Below are 12,614 nucleotides of genomic sequence, written 5' to 3' on the forward strand. Positions count from 1 at the left end.
CTCCCAGCGGCGCCGCTTGCGCTTCTGCAGCGGCGGGGCGGCAGGCGGCCGCTTGGATGATTGGCGCGGCCGCTGTGCCCTGGTGATCGACCTCTCCCCCCTGGACCCGACCGACGCAAGGGCATCCGGGAGCATGCCCAGGATGACATCGGGCGGCGTGCCCCGCCCCAGACCAATGACTCGATCCAGAGCAGAGAAACGCTGGGCGGAAGCAGGTAGCCCCGCCAGATGCTCCCAGATGGCGGCGTCAGTCGGCCCCTCCGGCGGCGGCCCGGTGGTGTCGGCCGCGAAGTCCTCGGCTGCGTCGACGGGTGGCGCAGCGGCCTCGCCCGCGTCAGGCAGCGAGCTCGCTGCTCCCCGGCGGGACGCCGGCTCTTCCCCCCGACCGATCTCAAGCGCCTCCATGAATTGGCGGACAAGCTGCTTGTGGGCAGCTTGCCGCCGTCGGCACTTGATTGCCTCAAGCGTTCGGTCGGGGAACATCCTAATAAGCTCTTGATTAACGAAGAAGAACCGGGCGTCCCTCTCAAGGAACAGTTCGGCCTCTGCCTTGGCGAGCGACAGGACTTCTTCCTCCGTCCACCTCGCGCGATGCCTCTCCGTCACGATCTCAGCGTTGGCGGCCGCAAGGTGTTGGCGGCGGCGATGGACCCCGAGACCGTTCTTCGTGGTAAAAGTGCGGTGGCACTCACTGCAAGCAAAGGGAGCTACACAAACTATCGCATTTTCGTTACGGCCGGTTGGCCGGATAGGTGCTGGGGTAGCTGGGGTGGCACCTTCAGCGGAAGGGCCACCATCTCTTGTTTCTTGTAGGCTGCCCCCAACTATAAAGGGATAATGCGAGGGGGGGCTGGTAACCCCCCCAAGCCCCTGGTGCGGTCTTCCACTCTGCGAAAATCAGCGGGCCCACGAGAAGGGGAGAAGACCGCAGGAGAGGAGAGGCTAAGAGGGCTAGGCCCATGTATTGCGCATCACTCTCCCTGTAACTATAACCCAAGGAAGGCACCTCGCAGCAGCAGCACGACTACATCAAGACCGCACTTCGAAAAGCCAAGTCCGGATGCAGCCACACCGCCGCCACTTGGCCACCTTAAGAGAGTCATAGTTACTCCCGCCGTTTACCCGCGCTTGCTTGAATTTCTTCACGTTGACATTCAGAGCACTGGGCAGAAATCACATTGCGTCAACACCCGCTAGGGCCATCGCAATGCTTTGTTTTAATTAGACAGTCGGATTCCCCCAGTCCGTGCCAGTTCTGAGTTGATCGTTGAATGGCGGCCGAAGAGAATCCGCGCACCCGCGCGCCCCCGGAGGAGCACGCTAAGGCGGACGCGGCCTCGCAGCAAGGAAGATCCGTGGGAGGCCAAGGCACGGGACCGAGCTCGGATCCTGCACGCAGGTTGAAGCACCGGGGCGCGAACGCCGCGCAGGCGCGCGCATCCTGCACCGCCGGCCAGCACGAGGCCGACCAACGGCGAGAGCAGACCACGCCCGCGCTAAACGCCCGCACTTACCGGCACCCCTACGGCACTCACCTCGCCCAGGCCCGGCACGTTAGCGCTGACCCACTTCCCGACCAAGCCCGACACGCCCCGATCCTCAGAGCCAATCCTTATCCCGAAGTTACGGATCCAATTTGCCGACTTCCCTTACCTACATTATTCTATCGACTAGAGGCTCTTCACCTTGGAGACCTGCTGCGGATATGGGTACGAACCGGCGCGACACCTCCACGTGGCCCTCTCCCGGATTTTCAAGGTCCGAGGGGAAGATCGGGACACCGCCGCAACTGCGGTGCTCTTCGCGTTCCAAACCCTATCTCCCTGCTAGAGGATTCCAGGGAACTCGAACGCTCATGCAGAAAAGAAAACTCTTCCCCGATCTCCCGACGGCGTCTCCGGGTCCTTTTGGGTTACCCCGACGAGCATCTCTAAAAGAGGGGCCCGACTTGTATCGGTTCCGCTGCCGGGTTCCGGAATAGGAACCGGATTCCCTTTCGCCCAACGGGGGCCAGCACAAAGCGCATCATGCTATGACGGCCCCCATCAACATCGGATTTCTCCTAGGGCTTAGGATCGACTGACTCGTGTGCAACGGCTGTTCACACGAAACCCTTCTCCGCGTCAGCCCTCCAGGGCCTCGCTGGAGTATTTGCTACTACCACCAAGATCTGCACCGACGGCGGCTCCAGGCAGGCTCACGCCCAGACCCTTCTGCGCCCACCGCCGCGACCCTCCTACTCGTCAGGGCTTCGCGGCCGGCCGCAAGGACCGGCCATGACTGCCAGACTGACGGCCGAGTATAGGCACGACGCTTCAGCGCCATCCATTTTCAGGGCTAGTTGCTTCGGCAGGTGAGTTGTTACACACTCCTTAGCGGATTCCGACTTCCATGGCCACCGTCCTGCTGTCTTAAGCAACCAACGCCTTTCATGGTTTCCCATGAGCGTCGATTCGGGCGCCTTAACTCGGCGTTTGGTTCATCCCACAGCGCCAGTTCTGCTTACCAAAAGTGGCCCACTTGGCACTCCGATCCGAGTCGTTTGCTCGCGGCTTCAGCATATCAAGCAAGCCGGAGATCTCACCCATTTAAAGTTTGAGAATAGGTTGAGGTCGTTTCGGCCCCAAGGCCTCTAATCATTCGCTTTACCGGATGAGACTCGTACGAGCACCAGCTATCCTGAGGGAAACTTCGGAGGGAACCAGCTACTAGATGGTTCGATTAGTCTTTCGCCCCTATACCCAGCTCCGACGATCGATTTGCACGTCAGAATCGCTACGGACCTCCATCAGGGTTTCCCCTGACTTCGTCCTGGCCAGGCATAGTTCACCATCTTTCGGGTCCCAACGTGTACGCTCTAGGTGCGCCTCACCTCGCAATGAGGACGAGACGCCCCGGGAGTGCGGAGGCCGCCGCCCCGTGAAGGGCGGGGAAGCCCCATCCTCCCTCGGCCCGCGCAAGGCGAGACCTTCACTTTCATTACGCCTTTAGGTTTCGTACAGCCCAATGACTCGCGCACATGTTAGACTCCTTGGTCCGTGTTTCAAGACGGGTCGTGAAATTGTCCAAAGCTGAAGCGCCGCTGACGGGAGCGATTATTCCGCCCGAGAGCATCCCGAGCCAACAGCGGCGCGGGTCCGGGGCCGGGCCAGGTAGGTCCGTCATCCGGGAAGAACCGCGCGCGCTTGCCGGGAGCCCGAGCGCCCAAAGGGGCGAATCGACTCCTCCAGATATACCGCCGGGCAGCCAGCCAGGACACCGGGGCTCTGCCCAACAGACGCGAACCGAGGCCCGCGGAAGGACAGGCTGCGCACCCGGGCCGTAGGCCGGCACCCAGCGGGTCGCGACGTCCTACTAGGGGAGAAGTGCGGCCCACCGCACACCGGAACGGCCCCGCCCCGCGGCGAGTGGAAAGGCAACCGGACACGACCCCGCCGCGAATTGCTCCGCGCGGGCGGCCGGCCCCATCTGCCGAGGGCGGAGGCCAGTGGCCGGATGGGCGTGAATCTCACCCGTTCGACCTTTCGGACTTCTCACGTTTACCCCAGAACGGTTTCACGTACTTTTGAACTCTCTCTTCAAAGTTCTTTTCAACTTTCCCTCACGGTACTTGTTCGCTATCGGTCTCGTGGTCATATTTAGTCTCAGATGGAGTTTACCACCCACTTGGAGCTGCACTCTCAAGCAACCCGACTCGAAGGAGAGGTCCCGCCGACGCTCGCACCGGCCGCTACGGGCCTGGCACCCTCTACGGGCCGTGGCCTCATTCAAGTTGGACTTGGGCTCGGCGCGAGGCGTCGGGGTAGTGGACCCTCCCAAACACCACATGCCACGACAGGCGGCAGCCTGCGGGGTTCGGTGCTGGACTCTTCCCTGTTCGCTCGCCGCTACTGGGGGAATCCTTGTTAGTTTCTTTTCCTCCGCTTAGTAATATGCTTAAATTCAGCGGGTAGTCTCGCCTGCTCTGAGGTCGTTGTACGAGGTGTCGCACGCCACACCGCCAGCCGGCTGTGCACGCTACCGAGTAAGTACCGGTATGCGAACCGCCAGGCGACGGGCGCGCATCGCACGTTTAAGGAGACGCGGCCGGCCCCACAGGCGGCCACGACACTCCCAGGTCTGCGAAGCGGGGCAAACGCCGCGCGCTTCAGTATACGTAGCCGACCCTCAGCCAGACGTGGCCCGGGAACGGAATCCATGGACCGCAATGTGCGTTCGAAACGTCGATGTTCATGTGTCCTGCAGTTCACATGTCGACGCGCAATTTGCTGCGTTCTTCATCGACCCACGAGCCGAGTGATCCACCGTCCTGGGTGATCTTTTCATAGTTTCCACCATCTCTTTCGAGACAGTTGCATAGGCGGGACTGAGGCGTGTGGCGGCCCTGTTCCAGCGTTCAGTGTCCAACGGCCTCACGGCCGATGGGCGTCGTACGGCTCCACACCGGAGCGGACAGGCAGTCGGGCGAAAGTCATTCAAAACCGGCGCCAGGCGCCAGGTGCCGCAGGCCAGCCGCTCCAGCGCTTCAGCGCTCGTACCACACAACATTGCCGTTAGTTTTGAGACGAACGCGTGGTTCCGCACGCGGCGCACGGCTACTGCGAGCCGTACAGGTAGCTGCGTGTTGCGCGACACGACACGCACATCGAAAGACATGCAGTCTAGTCGGTAATGATCCTTCCGCAGGTTCACCTACGGAAACCTTGTTACGACTTTTACTTCCTCTAAATGATCAAGTTTGGTCATCTTTCCGGTAGCATCGGCAACGACAGAGTCAATGCCGCGTACCAGTCCGAAGACCTCACTAAATCATTCAATCGGTAGTAGCGACGGGCGGTGTGTACAAAGGGCAGGGACGTAATCAACGCGAGCTTATGACTCGCGCTTACTGGGAATTCCTCGTTCATGGGGAACAATTGCAAGCCCCAATCCCTAGCACGAAGGAGGTTCAGCGGGTTACCCCGACCTTTCGGCCTAGGAAGACACGCTGATTCCTTCAGTGTAGCGCGCGTGCGGCCCAGAACATCTAAGGGCATCACAGACCTGTTATTGCTCAATCTCGTGCGGCTAGAAGCCGCCTGTCCCTCTAAGAAGAAAAGTAATCGCTGACAGCACGAAGGATGTCACGCGACTAGTTAGCAGGCTAGAGTCTCGTTCGTTATCGGAATTAACCAGACAAATCGCTCCACCAACTAAGAACGGCCATGCACCACCACCCACCGAATCAAGAAAGAGCTATCAATCTGTCAATCCTTCCGGTGTCCGGGCCTGGTGAGGTTTCCCGTGTTGAGTCAAATTAAGCCGCAGGCTCCACTCCTGGTGGTGCCCTTCCGTCAATTCCTTTAAGTTTCAGCTTTGCAACCATACTTCCCCCGGAACCCAAAAGCTTTGGTTTCCCGGAGGCTGCCCGCCGAGTCATCGGAGGAACTGCGGCGGATCGCTGGCTGGCATCGTTTATGGTTAGAACTAGGGCGGTATCTGATCGCCTTCGAACCTCTAACTTTCGTTCTTGATTAATGAAAACATACTTGGCAAATGCTTTCGCTTCTGTTCGTCTTGCGACGATCCAAGAATTTCACCTCTAACGTCGCAATACGAATGCCCCCGCCTGTCCCTATTAATCATTACCTCGGGTTCCGAAAACCAACAAAATAGAACCGAGGTCCTATTCCATTATTCCATGCACACAGTATTCAGGCGGGCTTGCCTGCTTTAAGCACTCTAATTTGTTCAAAGTAAACGTGCCGGCCCACCGAGACACTCAATAAAGAGCACCCTGGTAGGATTTCAACGGGGTCCGCCTCGGGACGCACGAGCACGCACGAGGCGGTCGCACGCCTTCGGCTCGCCCCACCGGCAGGACGTCCCACGATACATGCCAGTTAAACACCGACGGGCGGTGAACCAACAGCGTGGGACACAAATCCAACTACGAGCTTTTTAACCGCAACAACTTTAATATACGCTATTGGAGCTGGAATTACCGCGGCTGCTGGCACCAGACTTGCCCTCCAATAGATACTCGTTAAAGGATTTAAAGTGTACTCATTCCGATTACGGGGCCTCGGATGAGTCCCGTATCGTTATTTTTCGTCACTACCTCCCCGTGCCGGGAGTGGGTAATTTGCGCGCCTGCTGCCTTCCTTGGATGTGGTAGCCGTTTCTCAGGCTCCCTCTCCGGAATCGAACCCTGATTCCCCGTTACCCGTTACAACCATGGTAGGCGCAGAACCTACCATCGACAGTTGATAAGGCAGACATTTGAAAGATGCGTCGCCGGTACGAGGACCGTGCGATCAGCCCAAAGTTATTCAGAGTCACCAAGGCAAACGGACCGGACGAGCCGACCGATTGGTTTTGATCTAATAAAAGCGTCCCTTCCATCTCTGGTCGGGACTCTGTTTGCATGTATTAGCTCTAGAATTACCACAGTTATCCAAGTAACGTGGGTACGATCTAAGGAACCATAACTGATTTAATGAGCCATTCGCGGTTTCACCTTAATGCGGCTTGTACTGAGACATGCATGGCTTAATCTTTGAGACAAGCATATGACTACTGGCAGGATCAACCAGGGAGCTGCGTCAACTAGAGCTGAGCAGCCGGCCGCCCGGGAGTGTGTCCCGGGGGCCCGCGCGAACACGCAAGCGTCCGCTCAATTATTCTGCAAACAGGAGGAGGCTGAGCTCCCCTGCACAACACACCTCGAAACCCTCTCAGGTCCCGGCGGCGCGCAGCGCCGTCCTAAGTACTTGGTCGGGTTCGAGAGAGGCGCAATCGCCCGGAGTTAGGCGAGTAGACGCTTTAGGTGCGACCACCCGTGCTCCCAACTGAGCTTGCCGCTGCCGACAGAGGCCCGGGAGCGTGCTGTCGTGGCATTGCCGGCGGGAGACAACACGCGCCACCTACGGTGACCGGCAGCTCCAACGCCAGCGCCACAGAAGGACAAAAGCCCCACTTGGGTGCCGAAGCGAACTCTCCCAGCACAGCGCACGCGCCAACACGTCCGCACAGCTGCGATACAAACCACCTGCGAGAACCGCTGGGGCGACCGAGCAGCAGACGGCGTCGCGGCGCCGAGCGCCGGGCGGCGGCGCATCCTCAGCGCACACAGTCCTCAATCGGACCAGCACACTGCAGATGGCCACCGCGCTTCGCACCGGGCCCGCGAGGACCTACTTTGGCCGCAAGGCGCCGCGAGCAGGGGGCGCCGGCGCGCAGCTGCGCCGCCTGCCGCGTCCGTCGGCCGGCGCGCCTGCCACTGGCCGCCCCCACCAGCCGGCTGTAGCGCGTGCGCCCACGCACCGCGCTGCCAGCACGCCGGGCGGCCCCCCCTCACCGGCCGGGGACGGTCCCACCCAGCCACCGCCGCGTATCGCCTCACACCCAGATCCCCTTTCGCGTTCGTGGGCATGGTGGGTCCCCTTTCACGTTCGTGGGCATGGTGGGTATCCCTGAAACAACCGGTTAATAGCTCGACCGATCGTCGCCAACACTGATTCACCTCTAGCGAGAACAACCGCACCACAACGGGTTACCTGTTGTTCATTTGCGTAACGTCACCAGCAAACGTAGACGTCCATCGCCATTTGCAACGAGTATTGCATGCCTGTGTCAGGTGTCACAACACACTACGTCTGCCCACATAGACGCAACAACATGTGCACGCCTCGAGAACACGTGGAAGGTAGCCCCCGTACGTATGCGGTGTCCATTGCGCGAACGACTGTCAGCCGGCCTCTGCAGGATGTCGCAGATGTGGAACGCGGTGCAACATGCTATCACGGTGTGTGAGAAGAGACGACTACGTCCGAATACACGCTCCACTACATCAACAGACTGCTCATGCTGATCGCCATCCAGGGCGTCCGTTCCTCCCACACGTCTGAATGGCGTACCACACTGCAATCCAGCTCTTATAGGGAGACGACACGTAGCTGCGTGCACAATATTTGGACTGTATGGTCTGCCGTTGCTAGGCGCAGTCGTCGTACGGTCACACATGTGCCACGATGTATCATTCAGTACATACGGACCAATGTGCAGTACAGTTTGTGGGTTTTGCGTACATCGGCGGACAGGTGACAGGCCGTACCACAACGTAGGCTGAGTACGTCGGCATGCGAAGGGCATTGAACATGCAAACTTCTCAACGACCAGCTTGCGAAGGCAGGGGGGAAGGGGGGGGGGGCATGTACGTCCTGCTGCTATCCACATTACAGTGTATAGCAGGAGCATGTGGAAAGTCAGCAACACCTGCAAGGTGTTTAACATGACGCGATACACAGGGGACCGGGCAGTGCGAATAGCGAACTATATTGCGAGGGTTGCGGTTAGGCAACACTACACTAATTTAACGAGTTGCATAACAATTACAGAGCAGGTTCAGCGACAACGTGCGTCAGGTTAAGGCGCAATATAGGTTAGGTTGAGGCACAATATAGGTTAGGTTAAGGCACAACATGGGTTACGTTAAGGCACAAATTGGGTTACGTTAAGGCACAACATGGGTTACGTTAAGGCACAACATGGGTTACGTTAAGGCACAAATTAGGTTACGTTAAGGCACAAATTAGGTTACGTTAAGGCACAAATTAGGTTACGTTAAGGCACAAATTAGGTTACGTTAAGGCACAAATTAGGTTACGTTAAGGCACAAATTAGGTTACGTTAAGGCACAAATTAGGTTACGTTAAGGCACAAATTAGGTTACGTTAAGGCACAAATTAGGTTACGTTAAGGCACAAATTAGGTTACGTTAAGGCACAAATTAGGTTACGTTAAGGCACAAATTAGGTTACGTTAAGGCACAAATTAGGTTACGTTAAGGCACAAATTAGGTTACGTTAAGGCACAAATTAGGTTACGTTAAGGCACAAATTAGGTTACGTTAAGGCACAAATTAGGTTACGTTAAGGCACAAATTAGGTTACGTTAAGGCACAAATTAGGTTACGTTAAGGCACAAATTAGGTTACGTTAAGGCACAAATTAGGTTACGTTAAGGTACAATATGGGTTAGGTTAAGGTACAATATGGGTTAGGTTAAGGTACAATATGGGTTAGGTTAAGGTACAATATGGGTTAGGTTAAGGCACAACGTAGGTTAGGTTAAGGCACAACATAGGTTAGGTTAAGGCACAACATAGGTTAGGTTAAGGCACAACATAGGTTAGGTTAAGGCACAACATAGGTTAGGTTAAGGCACAACATAGGTTAGGTTAAGGCACAACATAGGTTAGGTTAAGGCACAACATAGGTTAGGTTAAGGCACAACATAGGTTAGGTTAAGGCACAACATAGGTTAGGTTAAGGCACAACATAGGTTAGGTTAAGGCACAACGTAGGTTAGGTTAAGGCACAACGTAGGTTAGGTTAAGGCACAACGTAGGTTAGGTTAAGGCACAACGTAGGTTAGGTTAAGGCACAACGTAGGTTAGGTTAAGGCACAACGTAGGTTAGGTTAAGGCACAACGTAGGTTAGGTTAAGGCACAACGTAGGTTAGGTTAAGGCACAACGTAGGTTAGGTTAAGGCACAACGTAGGTTAGGTTAAGGCACAACGTAGGTTAGGTTAAGGCACAACGTAGGTTAGGTTAAGGCACAACGTAGGTTAGGTTAAGGCACAACGTAGGTTAGGTTAAGGCACAACGTAGGTTAGGTTAAGGCACAACGTAGGTTAGGTTAAGGCACAACGTAGGTTAGGTTAAGGCACAACGTAGGTTAGGTTAAGGCACAACGTAGGTTAGGTTAAGGCACAACGTAGGTTAGGTTAAGGCACAACGTAGGTTAGGTTAAGGCACAACGTAGGTTAGGTTAAGGCACAACGTAGGTTAGGTTAAGGCACAACGTAGGTTAGGTTAAGGCACAACGTAGGTTAGGTTAAGGCACAACGTAGGTTAGGTTAAGGCACAACATAGGTTAGGTTAAGGCACAACATAGGTTAGGTTAAGGCACAACATAGGTTAGGTTAAGGCACAACATAGGTTAGGTTAAGGCACAACATAGGTTAGGTTAAGGCACAACATAGGTTAGGTTAAGGCACAACATAGGTTAGGTTAAGGCACAACATAGGTTAGGTTAAGGCACAACATAGGTTAGGTTAAGGCACAACATAGGTTAGGTTAAGGCACAACATAGGTTAGGTTAAGGCACAACATAGGTTAGGTTAAGGCACAACGTAGGTTAGGTTAAGGCACAACGTAGGTTAGGTTAAGGCACAACGTAGGTTAGGTTAAGGCACAACGTAGGTTAGGTTAAGGCACAACGTAGGTTAGGTTAAGGCACAACGTAGGTTAGGTTAAGGTACAACGTAGGTTAGGTTAAGGTACAACGTAGGTTAGGTTAAGGTACAACGTAGGTTAGGTTAAGGTACAACGTAGGTTAGGTTAAGGTACAACGTAGGTTAGGTTAAGGTACAACGTAGGTTAGGTTAAGGTACAACGTAGGTTAGGTTAAGGTACAACGTAGGTTAGGTGAAGGCGCAATGTAGGTTAGGTTAAGGTACGATATACCTTAGGTTAAGGTACAATATCGCTTAGGTTAAGGTACAATATAGCTTAGGTTAAGGTACACGTTGTAGGGAAAGGTGTATTTTGGGGGGGGAGGGGGCGGCAGGTTCGTTGATAGTGATTATCGTAAGTGCATGCCTGCGGGATCATCCGATTTGTCACGTCAGGATGCACTTGTGGCTCATGACAGGCGGCGCTCCGATTCCAAGGTTGTGGCAGATCTGTGTCTTTCATTCCTGCCATTGTTTGTGTACTGTGACAGGAGGCAGTATTGTGATGTTGGGTGCACCCCTGTGTAGGACATGTGTGGGTGTTCGTGGCTTAGCTGAGCAATGGCGGATGTCGGAAGGGTGGGATATTCTGTTTTCTGGGTGGACCTCCGGTCTGGTTATGATAGTGTGGATTGTGTAATGTGGCGGAGAGGATGCACCGGATGTTCTTCCATGCTGGTGGTTAGATATTGTGTGTGTGCCTGTTAGAAGGCAGAGAGTAGTGTGTGATAGTGTCTGGCTGACGTGTGGTTCTCATTGTGTGCAGAGTCTTTCAGCATGTATAGGGACGGTTGTATATATTATCTGTATTCTGATGGCTCTGCATCTATTACTAATCAGTGCCGTGTATACGGTTACTCTGGTTCCAGTCGAAACTGTTCTATCTCTGTACATTAGTGACACTGCGGCTCCACTATGTTGCCGCCCCTGTCGGCCGTTTCCCCCAGTGTGTGGCTAATGATTATCAGCAATCAGTCTATTAGTCAATACCGGTAGTGTGACGACGTGAAATGTCCGGGATGGGGGAAGCTACACGCTTCCCGTGGGTCAGGGCCTAGAAAGACTCTTCCCACGCAGGAGGCTCGGACTGTCATTACTCTTCCGAGAAATATATTTGCCCAGCGTTTTTTGCGACTGCGAGTGCGACGCGTACGAGTACCGACATGGATGGGGCGCTTCCTAGCTGATCGCTCAGCATCGGAGAAATATATTTGCCCAACGTTTTTTGCGACTGCGAGTGCAACGCCCAAGGGTACCGACGTGGATGGGGCGCTTCCTAGCTGATCGCTCGGCATGGGAATCCGTACAGTGAGCAATGCGATCGCGTCTGTAGCTTGTACGTGGTACAGCTCGCAGCTCATGTATAGGGACAGCGGGAATGTCGCATATTGGACATAACTCTTCATGAAACGCAAGTTATAGGTGTGGATTGCACATTACGACTGCGGGAAACTTCCGCCGTTCATCCGCTGGCGTTGCGAGTTTGGCGGTTGGGGTGGGGCACGAGCGGGTGCGGGTGGTGTGATTGCCGGTCCACGACTTCGTGCGGCAGAGGCACTGGCGTTTGGGTGCTGTGGTCGACACAGGCTGCATGCTTTGTGGGTGGCGTCGAAAGATGGGCACTGTGGGCCCATCGATGTCTTAGTCGGCTTGGCGTCCCATAGATGGCGGTATCGTCGTTGCAGGAGCTCATGCTGAGGGAGACCTACAGATGGCGGTATGTTTTGTGGTGCGCTCGACATGGCGGACCTAGTGTTGTCAGATTCGCATAGATGGCGATACTGTTTTGCCAGCATGGTTGGCGTAGTTCCGTCGGATCCCTGTAGATGGAGGTGTCGAATGTTTACTGTGGACAGTCATGTCGTCGGTACGAGGGGGCGCGCGCGAGTGCGTCGTGATACCTCGCCCCTCACCCCTACGGACTTATCACCACCCACACTAGCCGCCCCGGGGACTTGCCAACGACACACCCTATCCCAAGTCTATTTTCTTGCGGAGCATCATGTGTTATTATATTTTATTTCACATCCATAGTGTATAGGGGTATTGTAGTTCACCGTACGGCGGTGGACGCTGTGTTACCACACGCCGGGGGGGACGGCGAAACGAACCGTCGACCGCCGGGCGCCGCCCGCCGACGCCGCCTCCACGCGTCGCGCCGGCCGGTGGGCCGACATCGACCGTCCGGCACCCATCACGGCACCCATCGCCGGCCGGCAAAGCGATACGCTGTAGCGCGGCAGAACACAACGCGCCCGGCCGGCGCCGCCTCCCCCGCGCGCACGGAGGCGGCACCCATCGCAGCGCCCGCGCCGGCGGCAAGGGGCCCGCCAA

At 55.8% G+C, this 12,614-nt stretch overlaps 2 non-coding genes and 1 pseudogene across 2 annotated transcripts; all 3 read right to left on the reverse strand.

Moving 5' to 3' along the window:
* Positions 1-3,973, reverse strand: part of LOC126445742 (large subunit ribosomal RNA) — a 7,951-nt pseudogene extending 3,978 nt beyond the window's left edge.
* Positions 3,974-4,161: 188 nt separating this feature from the next.
* LOC126445744 (5.8S ribosomal RNA) lies at positions 4,162-4,316 on the reverse strand. Its single transcript, XR_007583072.1, has one exon. It is a non-coding gene; the product is annotated as a 5.8S ribosomal RNA (ribosomal RNA).
* A 353-nt stretch (positions 4,317-4,669) lies between these two features.
* LOC126445745 (small subunit ribosomal RNA) lies at positions 4,670-6,578 on the reverse strand. Its single transcript, XR_007583073.1, has one exon. It is a non-coding gene; the product is annotated as a small subunit ribosomal RNA (ribosomal RNA).
* Between the last annotated feature and the right edge of the window lie 6,036 nt (positions 6,579-12,614).

The sequence above is a fragment of the Schistocerca serialis genome, unplaced genomic scaffold (genome assembly GCF_023864345.2).
Source record: "Schistocerca serialis cubense isolate TAMUIC-IGC-003099 unplaced genomic scaffold, iqSchSeri2.2 HiC_scaffold_352, whole genome shotgun sequence".
Taxonomy (NCBI): Eukaryota; Metazoa; Arthropoda; class Insecta; order Orthoptera; family Acrididae; genus Schistocerca; species Schistocerca serialis.